Here is a 16884-nt window from a genome sequence, read left to right on the forward strand (position 1 = left end):
TTTCTCGTCAAGTTCCTTCTTCGTTCTTCCTTTCATATTTCCCTTTACTTACATGGTTGCGTACCAACCATGGAATGACTTCCCTTTACTTACATGGTTGCGTACTAACCATGGAATGACTTCTTGCACTTATGTTAATTAATAAATTCATCAAGAATCAAATCCTATGTTATTCATTCTATTTTCATAATTACAAATCAAATTATCAGATTGTTTATGGTTTGGGTAATAGAGAAATCTCTCTGACCTCTAATTCTGATTCTCTTAGTTTCAACAATGGGGGTTGGGGTTTTACTTTTTTTAAATTATGTTCATCTCTACTGCGTAATCTAATTTAGCAACCGTACTGTGAAACCTGTTATGTTGATTCTCTATTTTGAACTTTGATGGGTTAGAATTATAGGGTTTTTTTTTTTCAGCTATGTTAAATGTACTGCATTGCCTAATTTAGCTTCACAATTGATCACTCCCAATAGAAAGAAAAATCAGAAACTGAAACTTTTGGAAAATTATAAGACTAAGGGCATGTGTTCTTATCCTGGAGCTTCCCCCATAAGGGCTGGTACAAACTAAATGTGGATGGCACAGTGCATAAGAGGATAGAAGGAGGTGGTGTCATCCGAAATGAATACAGGCAATAGGTGGGAGGAGAGGATTTGCAGCCATTGATGTGGAGCTTTCTATGTTACATACTGGCTTGTAGGGCTGTCAATGGGTCGTGTGGGGTCAAAATATTTGTCGTGTCACAAGATACAAACCCAAACCCAACCAATTTAATAATCGTGTCAAAAATTTAAACTCAAACCCAACTTATTTATTAAACGGGTTACCCGTTTCCAACCTGCTTAACCTATTTAATAAATAGGTTGCATCGTGTTTGACAAAATGATTCATTTAAGGGTTAACAATGCGACCCATTTAACTAAAAAATGCAAAAATTGATTAAATTCACTAAAAAATCCAGAGGTGAATGAAATTGAGGTGGACCATAATCACCCTCAGTTTGACTTGATTAGGAGCTACCAGGCTTAAGAGCAACTCCAACAGCTTTTCCATATTTTGATTTTTCTCTACTTTAGGGAAAAATGAGCCTCTTTTGTTCCAACAGATTCCCTATAATTATCTCTATTTTAGAGAAAGTGAGGAAAGAGAAAACCAAATTCCCTATATTTACAGCAATCTCTAAAATTTAAGGAAGAATATGGAGATTTTAGAGATTGCTGTAAAATAGAGAATCTGTTGGAGTTGGAGAAGAAAAAGATGCTAAATCTTTGACTTTTGCTTCCCTATTATACAGAAATTATTGGGAAGCTGTTGGAGTTGCTCTAATAAGAACATGTTCATCGGTATCATGTTATTGTGAGGGTTCGAAACCCAATAACCATGAATGCATGCACATTTCATGGCCAACTGCTCCAACACGAAAATTTATGTTGTTGATTTCCCTTTATTTATACTTATCTATTAAATCAAACTAGTTTTGTTCTTTCCTTCTAATTTTATAATTTGTCATGCATAACAATTTAAGGAACAAAAAAACAATGAATAAAATAACTTAACAACACAAAATAGTTTATAAAAAAAATGCAGTGATTTTTTTTTTTATTTACTCTACATAAATATTACTTGATAGGTTATCCATAATGTCCATTCCTTCCATCTATTTACATCACCTATATTTTAATTTTACAATAAATAAATTAATAAAAAATTTAATGACCAGAAACTGACCGGTCAAGAAACAGAACGGGTGAAAACACATGTCCAGTGATAGTGAACAGTATCTTGACCTAGTGACCCAAATCTATTGACCCAACGGGGCGAACTTGCTCTAAAAACTGGAGATATTCTCTACAGCATGTATAGAACAATACAACAGAACTGTGTACACATGTCTTAAGGTATTCTTCTCCTGTTTGGGGTTTAATCATATGGAAACTAATTAAGTTGCTTATATGAAGAATATATATAAAATAACTGATACATATATTAATATTAAATGGGTAGGTTTATGGGAGTACTTTGCAAACGCCAATACAAATATACAATGGACTACGTCGCTGCATGCCTAGACCAGCGGTGCATGGAGCAGGTCGGTCTACCACTTCATTTCTTTTTTCTTTTTCTTTTTTAGAAATCCAAGTAGTGTCCAACTGTCCATTCTTTATCAGTGAGATATACACAATGTTTCTAACAACATGATTCTTTATCAGTGAGTAATTGCTGCAAATGCAATCCCATAGAGGACAGTCCTTCCTTGGTATTACATGGTCTCCCTCTACTAGTTTCAGAGTTGGGCAAAAATCGTAGTTTCTCCCATCTCCAAGGTAGATGTATCTCTTCCTCCCATTTTCAGAAGCAGCTAGAAGCTAAAAATTGGTCAATCACCGGACCCTTGCACATATTTGAAGGGCAAAGATTGCAACCATGAGAAGATGAGACTGGATCATGGTAAGGAAAGATTCTCAGTCTTCCATCCCCATCTACAGATGTTGGGTTTGTGATGATCTGTGAGAAGCATACCAACAGGCCACAACATTCCAAGATTGACTCAATGAAAAACTGATTTGCATCACTAATTATCTTTAAGTCACATCCCGAAGCATGAGCTGACTTAATAGCTGCAGCTACTTGTGGATGCATTGGAGTTCTTTTGAGGTACTCTTTAATGTCCTCGATCAGTAGTCTTTCCTTGCAAATGGAGCTCCATCATCATTCTATCCATGAGTGAGTTCCATGGCATAGTAGAACGAAGGACATTGAAGAGTTGGTTGAGACCCATCTCCATCACCACCCATCTATAAAATGCAGGAGCATATGTGACAATATCAAATGCATCATTTATCATTTAATAATTATATATTTGTAATTGTTGATAATTACTGTTTAGATTTTTTAGGCTCTAGACATTTTTAGGGCATCTTTTTTTCATCTAATTTAGGATTTACTTTTAATTATCTTTCCAATTCAGTTTAAATCTACTTTTTATCCAAGCAGTGTGAGCCCTATAAATATGGGTATTGTAATTGTTCTTAAGGAGCTTATGGTTTATGAACAATATCAGTTTATTTTGCATTATGGATTTGCCCTTATTTACGAGTTTGCTATTCCTTATTTCTAGTGACTGCTGGAGACCTGTGTACCTGTGTTCGATACCCTTTCCCCGTCAATTTGGTACCAAAGCTTAGGAAAGAGCTTGGTGGATTCATGTCTCAGGTTGGGCGAAGAAGGGAAGGTTTCCGAATGGAGGGTCGTGACATCAACAACATGGCTTAAATCAAAAGGATGCTTCAGCAACTTGAGGTACATGTCGATCGCATCGAAGCTCGATGACGGGGTCGTAAGAATTCCGACGGGGAGAGAGACGTTACCACCTATCATCAACTTGTTAATCGCATCGAAACTTTCTACCAATTTGGTGATGGTTCCGACTGGAAGATATGCGTTAGCCCTATTCATAATTGTGCTTTGCTATGTGAGTCGAATGAAGAGGACATGGTGCTTTCAACTATTCCAATTGTAAGTCCACTATCTTTAATTTTCCATTTGTAGGGAAAGTATTTTTAGAAAAAGAAAAAAATAGTTTCATGAGTTTTGATAAACCACCAAAGTATGATTGTTATGAAGATTCTGAAGTTTGTGATGGGGGTGTAGAGGACCAAAGGAAAAATGATTGTATTCCAATTACTAGAAATTGTGATGATGATGAAGACGACAATAAAGACGCAACCAAGCCAATATTGTGGAAATATATTGAGTGTAAATTTGTTGATTTTGTTGGAGTTAATGCATTCATTATGCATATTCCCAAAGAATTAGTTAATCTTGTTAATCAGATAAAGGATGGTGAAAAAAAATTTGGGATTGTGAAGTTAATGTCGGAGAGAAAATTTATGGAGTCAAGATTAAGCATTTATTCCAAATATCTATTTGTTTGGAAAGGAAGGATTCAATTACAAGTTAAAGATTCAACAAAGTACTTGAAGCAAGGAAGACTCTGTTAGGATTTTCTTCAACCAATGACTCGAATTCGAAGGCAAATCCTTGCAAATCCTTTCCAATCAGGGGAGTCTGATGCAGGAGCATATGTGGCAATATCAAATGCATCATTTATCATTTAATTGTAGATTTGTAATTGTTGATAATTATTGTCTAGACATTTTTAGGCTCTAGACATTTTTAGGGCAACTTTTTTGCATCTAATTTAGGATTTACTTTTAATTATCTTTCTAGTTTAGTTTAAATCTATTTATTATCCAAGCAGTGTGAACCCTATAAATATAGGTATTGTAATCGTTCTTAGGGAGCTTATGGTTTATGAATAATATCAGTTTATTTTGCAGCATGGATTTCCCCTTTGTTGATGCCCAAAAATCCAGCTACCAGTCCAAATTCATATCTCAAGCCCAATAAGCAAATTATACCGACAATCATCATGCCACGCATGTGGACCCCAGCCACATTCAGGCACTTGGGGCTTGCAAGAACGGGTGTGGCGTAGAAGGTAACGGAAATGCATGAGGCCTATAATTAGTTTTAGGCTTGTTGGTAATTTTGGACTTGGGGACCGAAATTCAAGCCTAATAGCCCAATTCTGATTATAGGTAAGTGAAGAAGAAAGAACCTAAAAATCCCTAATCATAGCAGCACTTCTTTTACCCAACACCAAGCCATTTTACTTAAAAACCATACATCTCAAATACTATACCACATCCTTTTACACAAAGGGAAAATGATCCGTACGGTACCTGAACTTTTACTTCTTATAACTTTTGGTACCTAAACTTAAAAAAATATCAATACGGTACCTGAGATTCTTTGCCCGACCGAAGATTGATACATATGGTCGTTACCTCCCTTACGGCATCTGCCAACTGACAATTTTTGAAGAGCATTTTCGGCTATTCATGTCTGTACTCTTTTTTTTTTTTTTTTTTTTATAAAATCTTAAACTCAATTTTTATGTCTGTTCATCTTCCTCTCTCTTTCTGCAAATCATCTCTATAGATAAAATCCAGAAGAAGGAACAGGGACCTTAAGTCTCTCTCTCTCTCTCTCTCTCTCTCTCTCTCTCTCTCTCTCTCTCTCTCTCTCATGAATAAGTAAATGAAAAGGATAATGACAGATTGTGAGGCAAGGTTATCTGGAGACATTCAATCCTTAAAGAACCATAAGTCTCCAAACTTCCTTTATTTAAATTATTAAACAATGAAATTGCAATAGTGGATGAAAAATTAAACCCAGCTCCCAGATTCTAAGAAACAAATCTAAACAATCATCCTGATTAAATTCATGAAATTCCTAAGGTTTAGCAAATTCCAATTGAAATCAAACCAAACCTATTACAAATTTACACCCAAAGATTCAGAGAAAAGATTGGAACTTTCACAAACAAAGTTCTGGAGGCCGCCATAACCATCTTCTTCTTCTGCTCTCTCTCTCTCTCTCTCTCTCTCTCTCTCTCTCTCTCTCTCTCTCTCTCTCTCTCTCTCTCTCTCTCTCTCTCTCTCTCTCTCTCTCTCTCTCTCTCAGATCAACATCATAGACAAACACCATGAAAACCCAACACCCTAAGCTTCAGACCCAGCTTTTCTCTAGTGGGTCTTCAGCCACTGTATCGGAACAGTCCTCAACCCCACCACCCTCATCCTCCAACTCTCCCTTTCTCATCCACTGATCCATTATCACCTTCATTCTTAATTTCCACTCCTTCAACACAATCCGACCCACTAACCCATCACTAGTCTAAGCCTGACTTCGAATCATCTTCCTCCTTAACCTTATAAAGCTTCACCTAGTGGAAATCACTCTCCCTAGAGTTTCAAGGTCAGATTGGTGATTATTGGCTCTCCCCAGCAATTATGGTTAACTTGGTAATGATTGGCTTTGAATTGAACGTCAACAGCATCCTGTACTAGCTCATAAGCTCCTGGTGCTGCAATCGCTGTGGCATGTAGGCTCTGCAGCCACGAGGGTCATTGCTCTCCAACTCTCTATCACTCAATCTGAGGCAAAAGTATGGAGCTTGAAAGATATTTTTTTATTGGAATTGGGTTTCTTTCTCTCTTTTTTTTTTTTCATTCCTATTCTTCTTTCTATTTCTGATTGATGAAATCAATGAGCTTGGGATTTGGGAATTAGGGTTAAGATTGGGGAAGATTTAGGGGTGGTGGGTGCTGTGGCGGCATTGGTTCGAAACTGGTTGGGATTGACAACGAGGTCTGGATGGGTTTGAAGAGAAAGAAGATGAGAAGATGGGTTAATCTATGGAGTGGGGACATGGCTGGGATTAGTGAGGATTAAAATATGAATTCACGAAAATGTCCTTCAAAAATTGCCAGCTGGCGGATGTCGTAACGGAGGTAACGGCCATATGTACCAATCCTCGGTCGCGCAAATAACCTCAGGTACTGTATTGATATTTTTTTAAGTTCAGGCACCAAAAGTTATAAGGAAGAAAATTTCGGGTACCGTACGGACCATTTTCCCTTACACAAATACCAAATCTATACCTTTAAACCAAGACAAAACAATGACCTCTCTTGTCCCAGCAGCAAAATCTTAGAATCACAACAACAGCGAGAATCCTGGGATCACAGTAGCAGGATTCCTGGGATCATATCAGCAGAATTCTTGGGAACATAGAGACAAGACTCTTGGAATTGTAATCATGACAACTGACCTAAGCTATCACCACTCTATAAATGAAGAGTTATAGTTGTTGTGAAGGGGGAGGGGCAACACAAGCTAACCATTAAACAAGTAAACAACCAAGCAATTCTCCCGTTAGATTCCCAAACCCATAAACTCCATTACCTCCATGTAGATTCAGACTTATCATGCTTGATCGTATAAAGATCTTCTCTTTTCTGCCATGCTTCTTCTCTCCCAAATCCATCCTTACTCTTCTACCTTCTCAACTCCTATTCCTTATACCGAATACCTTAACAAATCCACCGATCATTGCCGGAATCTCTTCTTCCGAAACTCATCCTTTTCTAGCTCCCACGCCACCCACATCTTGCCAAGCCTTTACTAAAATTGCACACTAATTTACTGCCCTAAACATAGAGAAGAGCTGCTTGGAGGTCACAACAGCATACTTCCTAGGACTTTCAGTCCTTCGAAGTTTGCTGGGCCTAATCTTCATTAACTCAGACAAAGGGGAGGAGATTTTGGGCGTGATTCCACACCATACAACTCTGATCAAAAGTTCCCCTATACCCTTCTTTACGAGTTTGCTATTCCTTATTTATGGTGTCTGTTGAGTGACTGTTGGAGACATGTGTTTGATACCTTTTCCCCATCACTATCACTATCATCATCGATTAGGATCCGGTCGAAGTCAAAAACCACCACTTTTCCAGTCGTTCTGAGCGCTGGAGGTGGTTTTCAAGCGACCCAGAAACCAGTTTTCACTATAACAGATAAACTTGCCAACATTAAAGAGTTTGGTCAGCCACTTCATATTGTATTTATACTTTTATGTACTAATCAAGAAATTCATTATACAGTAGATGGATATCACTATGAATACGTAAATGGATGAGAGATAAGTGATAGCACTTACTCTTTGTATGTTCTAGTAAATAAGACGAAGGTCTGTTAGGTTGAGATAAATGATAAGCTGAAATGTCGAAGGCGATGTCTGCGAATTGGTTGTCTATCACAGTTGCTGAATCGCCGCTAGCTGTGGAAGGTGATATATGTTATGCTTGTGGGATAGACATGGTTCCTAATTGAACAAATTGTGTAAAGATACAAGCAGGGATGTAGCCAGGAATCCTTGGAGGGTTGGGTTAATTTTAGCTATACAAAAATTTTGCAAAGAACTTTTTTTTTTTTTTTTGAGGTTTGGAACCCAGTGAGAGGCTCATCCTTACGTCTTTATTGTTAAAAACATACAATGTGGGGGGAACATAAAACCAAAATCCCGTAAATTAAAAATTACAATGATAAATCTAACTGAATCATACCCTACAAGGTCCATTAACTTCAAATTCAGCAATCAACTTGAATCATTATCAATACTATCTACGAGAACTTCTCACAAACATGACAATTGACAAGCAAGATGGAAATCAGTAACCCAATTATTAACCTAACATATTGACATACTTGTATGTTATGTCAAAATCTCCGTTTTTATATATATGTAATCAATATTTGATTGGATTCATCTACGTACGCAGGCATTAGAAAGAAACATTTGGTAATCTATTCATTTATGTAAACCAAATCAGTGAAATCAAACAATCAAACATCATAAAGTGATAAAATAATCAAACCCGTCAACAACCCACAAACTAGAAATCTCAGATCAACCAAAGTCCAAAACTCACACAAAAGATCAAAAACAAAGAGTCAAAGTCTCAAATAATATGGGTAATCAATCATTTAGTCCTTCTATTCATTAAAGGGTACGAAGACATTCGTTTTTACCCGAGATTCTGGCAAGCAGAGTAGCAAAACTAGCAGTAGCAAAGGATTGAAGGAATCACAGTGCAGGTGGCTCGGTGGCGGTAGAGCTGGCTCAAGCTTGGCCGCTTGGATTGGTGGAAGTGGCTTGGTGGCGAGACTAAGCTGCTGAAGGACTGAAGCAGTCGCGGACTAGCAACTGGAAGGCGAAGTGGCTGCAGCCTGTGGTCTTAGGTCTGAGAGTATGTCGACCTAAAGCATTAGTATAATTTTATTTATTTATTTGGGCTATACCCCTACTTGGCAACTTTTGGCCCAAATTTTCCCTTGAACTACAGTTCAAGTAGCCCTAGGCATAGCTACGTCCCTGAATACAAGCATGTGCATGCACCTGAAATGAATAAAGGGAAAGAAAATGAATATAATAAGTAGACTGCAAACTCGGTTGATTATTGTTTCCCACTAAAAGATTGCGGTAATACTGAAGAAGGAGGAGGAGGAGGAGGCGGAGTTATTGATGCTTACAGATACCAAAGGTCACTTGTACCTTGTGTGGAAATTTGAAGTGGATATATATAGGGGGCCGTCACCAAAATCCCATTACAGTATATGGAGCTAAATATACGTATCTTCTCTAATGCTTATATGCTACAGGGCAACAGGGGTAACTAGCTAGTTTTGTAACCTAGTTGATAGTGGAAAACTCTAAGACATGAATGGACCTATATTATCAACAGGGAAACAGGAAAGAGATCAGAGATGTAATCTCTGACCAGTACGAAATAAACATATCGTGAGAGAATCACTGAAACCCCACCACGGCCATGGAAAAAGTGGTCTTTGGCAACTTGACTGATCGAGAGTTCGAGACTCAAGTGTAAGTAATAGGCGGCCACTCTCAGTCTCAGATGGAGGAACCCAATATTATGAGTGAAAGCCAAACGATATCGATCCCTATTTTTTAGTTTTTAGTCACCGGCCAAGATCGAGCTAGGGTAAAGTACTCGACGACCAAGTTGAAAGTCACGAGCTAGGGAAATTGGTAGGCAATTTCCTACATCAATACTCACTACATAAAAGGGCCCTCAATCCCTCATAGAGTAGAAATACTAATACGTGCTCTAATAATTAGTTGTAAAAAATACATCCATGAATCTTCCCAAACTCTGAGGACGCAATTGAAACCCGATGTGTATGTACATACAGATATATCCCAGATACTAGCTGCATAGATCTATCAAAAGCGATAATATTCTAATGATACGACTGCACAAAGATCGATCGAGTTGGAGCACTTATTCTGGCTTCCAGATTCTTTCTGTACACTGGTGGTCATAAAGTAGTTTAGAATGACACATTAACCAAAACCAATTAAAGGAGGGAGGAGCTCAAAAGTGCGTAAAAGATCGATTGCTTTGCAGAGTTAAAGTCTTGTTTCACAGGAAGGAAAGTAATTTTTTAGTCTTTCTGATCATGGTAAAGGAAATGAAATTTTCTAAGAATTTTTCATTCCGTTGTTTGTATTAGTAAGGAAAATTATCAGAAAAGTTGCTAAAATGTTTGTAAATAATGCAATAAAATAATAAAGTATGAGTAATAAATGCAATGAAAGAATGAGAGAAAATGATTTATTTGAAGTTTGGAATGAACCACTTTCCCTCTTATTTTCCTTCTTCCTTTAAGAAATGGTTTTCTTTCCTTTTGCATCTCAAACACAAGAAAGGAACAAGTTTCATTTTCTAATGCTTATTTTCCGCGAATCAAACGTGGCCTAATTATTTTGCACTCTTAGTTTTTTATTAGGATTATACATGAATCGAATCTCAATCGTGCATGCTTTAATGTTCTATATACTTCTTATGTATGTTGTTCGTTTTTTATAATCGAAAGAGAAACAGTAATTGTTTCTTCATTTCTCAAACTCAATGGTAAAGGTCTAGCAAGCTTGTAAGCTAGAGTAACCTTCTAAGCTAGCTACTCCATGATCAACAAGAAGCGAATCTATATCATCGATCGATGACCCTGTTATATATAGTAGAGAACTAGGTACCCTCCATTTTACTAGCTACGAGTGGCTAGCTTGTCTGGCACTAGCAGCATTCACAACTAGTATAATTTCCTAGCAGATGCAGTACGTTCCTTTTGTTCCTCTCTATTCAGAAAAGATACTGGGAATATAGCTAATGCATTCACTAAAAAATCTCCAATATATTTTCATGAAATTTAAAATGGTCGATATTAAATCCCATTTATCTGGACATCATCATTCAATCGACGATGGTGAGGTTTATGCGCCACAAGATCATATAAAAAGATGGTGGCCCTAGCATGGTAAAAATAATTAGAGGGAGACTTGGGAGTCAAAGAAAAGACTTTATCTGGCCTCTACTTTCTTTTAATATTCTTTGCAACTCATTACTCATGTCTCCAAAATATCTTGTTTGGAATTTTTTTTTATTGGCACTTTAACTTTTATTAAGTTAATTGGGGAGGTACGAATCTTTCTTAACATGGTGGATCATCCACAAAGATGTCAATTTCTAAATTTTTCTTTCTTTTTGTGTTTTCGATAATGGCACGGCTGCTCTAACTTGTCCTGTTTTCTTTTGTTATATTCTTCCATTTGTTTTGCATAACTTTTGTTATATTATTTAATTTGTTTTGCTTTATGCAAGACTAAAATGTACAGTGCACGCAATGATTCGATCAATACAATCATTATGATGTTTAAGAATCTAAATGACCCTGAGAACACACTAGAATTTATTAGTCACAAAGATTGCATTCAACGTTGCACAAAATATTCATCCCATTATGCATTGAATGTACAAAAGAGATGATTGATCATTAATTACAACTCCATATGCTAGATAGAATACATATACATATACATTATTATTGTAGATGGAGATTAGAGACCAAAGTTTTACTTATTATAAGTAAAAAGGTGAGGATTACAAATAAGGAGTATGAATTTTATTATCTCATGTTTTATTTAGATTCACCAGACCCCAAAGCAAAACCCCAAAAATGGCAAAACCACACCAAATCGAACCAACAAACCAACATGGGTTTGCCAGTCTTTTTTTGTCAATAGAACTTCCATCAAGCCCATGGGCGAAAGAGAAACAGACTAGGCCCAAGTCCTTTACCCTTGCTAGAGAAGACAAACTAACGAAGAAAGTTCCCATAATAACTGATACCTGAACTCATTTTTTTGTATCAACGTCGTACTTGTGGTCGATTTCCGTCACAGAACCGTTAACTATGACCACGTGCCCAGCACGTGAGGCACAATATAAGGGTAAAAATGACCTTTCCCACTTCCTTTAGTTCTTCACGAGTTTTTACTTCAACAGTGTCTGAACTCTTCGAGGACTTTTGAAATGATACCTGAACTTTCAAAGTTATCAATGTGATACCTGGACTCATTTTTTTGTATCAATGTCGTACCTGCAGTTAGAGGTGGCAAACGGCTCGGCCCGGCCCATTTTAAGCGGGCCTAGTCGTGCTTCGTGCCGTGCTTGGGCCGGCCCATTTATTATCGTGCCGGCCCATTTACTTAAACATTAAGCCCGGCCCGGCCCATGGCCCGAGCCCATATCGTACCGGGTCAGTAACGGGCCATGCTCGTGCCTACCCACTATAAAGCACGATTTTAAAATCTTAATTTGAACAAATAAAAATTAATTTTATTTAACTATTTAGAAAATTAAAATAAATTAAATTCTACAACGTTTTTCTTAATCTTAGCTTTTTAAGATTAGATTTCTAATAATTTTTTATATTCCACTAATAGAAAGAAAGAAAAAAAAACTCAAAATATATTGTTTTTAGTATATTATTGTGAGATTAATCTTTATTAATATAATGAAGATTTAGTATCTATTATTCTTTCCTTCATTCTATAGTTGTATTATTATGAGATTAGTCTTTATTAATAAACATATATTTAATATTTAGAAAAAATACTTATGTAAAAATAAGGATATAATGTTTTGTTTCATTATTTTGACAATATAAAAGAAAGCATTGATGGAATTGTCATGAGATTTTAAATAAAAATGTCTCATGTTCAAATCTCATCAATGTATTTTTTTAATATTTTAAAAAACAAAATGAAATTTTGTGTTTGTAATGGGCCGGCCCACAATATGTCGTGCTCGGGCCGGACCAATGGGCCAATATTCTTAGGCCCAACCCAACCCATTATTCTAACGTGATCGGATCGTGCCGCGCCACTAACGGGCTTGGGCCGTGCTGGGCCCGTGCTTAGTGGCTCGTTCGCCACCTCTACCTGCAGTTGATTTCCGTCATAGAACCGTTAACTATAACCACGTGAGGCACTAAATGAGGTTAAAAGACTAATTTACCCTCAAAAGTATTGTTTTTTAATTTTTTTGCTTTCTTTCTTTCTTTTTTTCTTTCTTGTTTTTCTTTTTCGACGTCTGCTTCCCTCTTATTTGTCCCCTCCGATTGGAAGCCATGGCCGCAAATCAAATCTCACCTTCTCTCTCAACCACCCAACCCTTTCCAAGCACTACCTGACTACAACCACATTGAACTCAGCTAGATCGATATGGCTACCTTGCAAAAATTTAAGCTCCTCGACTCTCAATGCCCCGTCTGTCGCCGTAAAACCCTCAGATTGTTCCTCACCCACCCCGACCGTCGCTGATTGCCTCGCTGGAGTACCTCATCTGAGGGTCCCACTAAGTACTGATATTACAACCGCGAATAACCAAAGGCCGGTTCTTTTTTGGACAAATTGATTAGAAGATGGAATCAGTGAAATGATCATTGCCCCATTGTTCGATAAATCATATACATATAGATATAGTTATACACAGACACGCAGTCGCGGAAAAATCAGTTTTGGGTTTTCTCCCATCATCACCATCCTTCGCCTTTTCGCCGCTGTTGAGAGAGAGAAAGAGAGTTGCAGAGAGAGAAAGAGAGAGACTCTCAGTCTCCTTCACTTTTGCAGATTTCGATTCAATAATTACAAAGACACGGACTAGTTTTGAAATTCATGAACTTATGCTGTGATGTTAGTTGGGGTGAGGAAGCCGAGTGCCACGACGGCATGGCCTGCCTCCGTCATATCTCCGGCAAGCTGCACAAGAAGGTCTTGATTGCCGCTGGCCAAATTCTCTCTCTCTCTCTCTCTCTCTCTAATCCCTATGTCTGAAATCTTAGGTAAATTCCAAGTCTCAGATCTGGAGGCCAAGAGTCATGAAACCGTCTACACCGCTCCGGCCTGCAATTAATTCAGAGAAGCAAAGTCATCGACCAAGTTGTGCTTAGAGAACTCCGACGATATGAAGTCCCCGGCCGTGTCTGTCCATTAGAGAATTGGATTCAAGTTTTGCTTTGGGTTTTGCATTTTATTAGGAAATTTCATCATCCCATTTGATTGCATTTTGCAGATGAAAAAGGAAATAGAAATGGAGAAGAAGAACTGAAGGTACGACGGGACACGTGAAGAACTAAAGGAAGTGGGAAAGGTCATTTTTACCCTTATTTTGTGCCTCACGTGTTGGGCACGTGGTCATAGTTATCGGTTCTGTGACGGAAATCGATTGCAGATACGACGTTGATACAAAAAAATGAGTCAAAAGTTGAATTATGATATGGTTATCACTCCGAAAGAAGAAATTTTATCCAGCGGGGATATCACATTGATAACTTTGAAAATTCAGATATCATTTCAAAAGTCCTCGAAAATTTCAGACACTGTTGAAGTATATACTTTTGAGGGTAAATTAGTCTTTTAACCTCATTAAGTGCCTCACGTGCTGGGCACGTGGTCATAGTTAACGGTTCTGTGACGGAAATCGACCGCAAGTACGAGGTTGATGCGAAAAAATGAGTTCAGGTATCACATTGATAATTTTGAAAGTTCAGGTATCATTTTAAAAGTCCTCGAAGAGTTCAGACACTGTTGAAGTAAAAAACCCCTAAAAATATCATATAAGTTTTGTTTCGGTTTAAAAGGCCTAAAGAAAAAGCAAAGCTCCATTGATATTTCTAGTTGGCATTGCCCTTCCTCTCTCTACCTCAGCTGCTCTCTGTTTTAATTAGTTTGGTGAAGGTTGTGCAAGGGTTTTGATCCAGCTCCTCATTGTACCCCTTTGCTAGCTGAGGATCGGAGTGGGTTCGCTCGACCCCGGTTTGTTACTCCTAGAGCCATGCAATACAGGTTTGTTTTAGCACCCCTCACTCCTTGTAAACTTAGTTTAGTTGACGATCAGTCTATGGTTGCTCCAACTAGGTTGATTTCTCATTATAAATTGAAGAATCATAATGCTGGTATATTGATTCCAAAGTCGTATAGATTGAAGAATCGTTATGTTCGTAGCATGAAGAAGGTGAAAGCTGAGGAAGGGGATGATCTTCCACCTGTGACATTCACAAGGAAAATTGACAACTTCTCTATGTTGGATACCACATCCAAGCATTACTCTGATATTTTCGTTGTCAGCAAATCTAAATGGTAATTTGGAGCATCTACTACTAGTGACACTCTTTAAATTTATATACTTTCTGACATATGTTATGGTTTTGGACTTGACTAGTTTGGTTAGGCGGATCCTTCTGTATCTGAAGGGGAATGTTATTGATTGCTTGTCACCATATTTGGATGTCCCGGATGCTTCAAATTTGCTTCAGGTATGGTCTAGACGTGCACAGTTCAGCTTGACAGTGGTTAATCAACTTCACCCAGCTAATCAATAACACACAGTACTTTGTTTTCCATTTTTCCATGTTACATTTATGGTTTCTCCAGTCGTTATGTGGAAAATAGTCTAATTTATTAAATGGAACTAGTGATTCTTGCATACTGTTATTGGGGTTTGGGTGTCGTTCTGTCTGACAGTAGCTGCATAAGAATGAGATCTTGTATGATTATTTGCCCAACTTATGCAGGGGCATCCAGAGGACTTACCTGCATCAGTATCTTCTAGATATTTTTATATTTTCACAACCAACACTCTGTTATCAAGTGACAGTCTGTTGACCGTAGGCTGTGGGTCTTCATTGTAGCGATGATTTTAAACCTTCTATGTAATACGGCTAGGTGAAGAAAGGAAGTTTTTTTTTTTTTTTTCCTTTGGTCTGGATCTGAAAAGTTACAGTTTTGTTTTTTCTTTTTGGTCTGGACAAGCGATTAGAGAGGAACTAGAACAATAAATTGACTTTCAAATATGGGGGATGTTTCTTTTACAGAGAATTATAGAACTCAGACATTATCTTATCTTATTGTTCATTTTGTTTGTCTGATTTTATGTTACATACTATCAAAAAATTTTGAGACTCAAAAGGGCAGTTCACATTATGTTATTTTTCTTTTCTATATTTTTCCTTCAATTCCTCAAAGTAACCAAGCAGGCACTCACAAAAAATACATTGCTTTCTATTCTTCCTTTTAATTTTTTACTGCAAATGAAACATAGTGTACATTCATGGAATGGGTTCCCAGTTAATGTAGTGTCACATATGTTGGAAATTCGGGAGATGGATGATGCTTTGAGAACTTGTAGGTTGAGGCGTGTGGTACACTGCCCTTAAGAGTAGATGTCCACCCTTCGGAGATTATATCTCAGTGTAGCAAGTGTTGACGGCCTACCCTCCAGGGTACAACAACCTCGATCGTTGTAAGTGTACACTCACAATACTTGGATCGTATCGAACAACTTGAAAACTTTCTTTTGGTGGAGTAGGATAATTAAAAGAAACACATGAGAAATTTTAGCTCGGAAAGGAAACAAAGGATGGAGTTTTCTTGTGTGTTTCAATCTGGAAAGTTAGGGATTATATATATGGCAGGAATGATCAATGCAATGACAATTTAATAATAGCAATTAAGTTATGTAACTCATGTAACCGAAAGGAATATTATGACACTGATTAGGAAGAATCAAAACGTCTAATTAGGAATGACATTTATACTCTGTAACTTATGTAACAGAAAGGCAATATATATCTTGACATTGATGAGTAAATCAAAACGGAATAAAGCAAATAAGGAATGAACCACCATAATTGCAGATTTTGACCAAATAAGGGTATATGAGTAAACTGATGAAATCTTGTTGTCAATCACAATCAAAGAGAGTTAATGACTATTACCATCTGCAATTAATCCAATAGAGGTTTCAAATATAGCTGGTATTTTGAAATATTCTAATTAAATTCCAACAACATATCCTCCCATGACTTCTAGTCTGCAGATTGATCGTTCACTTTTACTATGACTGTTGCACAGTGAAAGCTTTTTGGATATAAGCAACTTGAAGCTTGTTGGCAAAGTCATCTGCATCCGGGTTGCTTCTTTTTTCTTCTTTTTTTTGGTGATATTTTATTTTGATTTGCAGATGCTGTACTTGTGTTCAATGCTTGTGTACATACCACCTATATCACATATCGCCAAGCATAAGCAATGACCTCTTAGGTAGGCCCCGC

General features: G+C 37.3%; 1 protein-coding gene and 1 pseudogene across 2 annotated transcripts in view; both read right to left on the bottom strand.

Moving 5' to 3' along the window:
* LOC112167022 (ankyrin repeat-containing protein At5g02620) overlaps window positions 1-16884 on the bottom strand; it is a 51097-nt gene that overhangs the window by 14146 nt on the left and 20067 nt on the right. The gene's annotated exons all lie outside the window — the stretch shown is intronic.
* Window positions 2010-8987, bottom strand: LOC112203730 (annotated as a pseudogene).

The sequence above is a fragment of the Rosa chinensis genome, chromosome 5 (genome assembly GCF_002994745.2).
Source record: "Rosa chinensis cultivar Old Blush chromosome 5, RchiOBHm-V2, whole genome shotgun sequence".
In the NCBI taxonomy this organism is placed as follows: Eukaryota; Viridiplantae; Streptophyta; class Magnoliopsida; order Rosales; family Rosaceae; genus Rosa; species Rosa chinensis.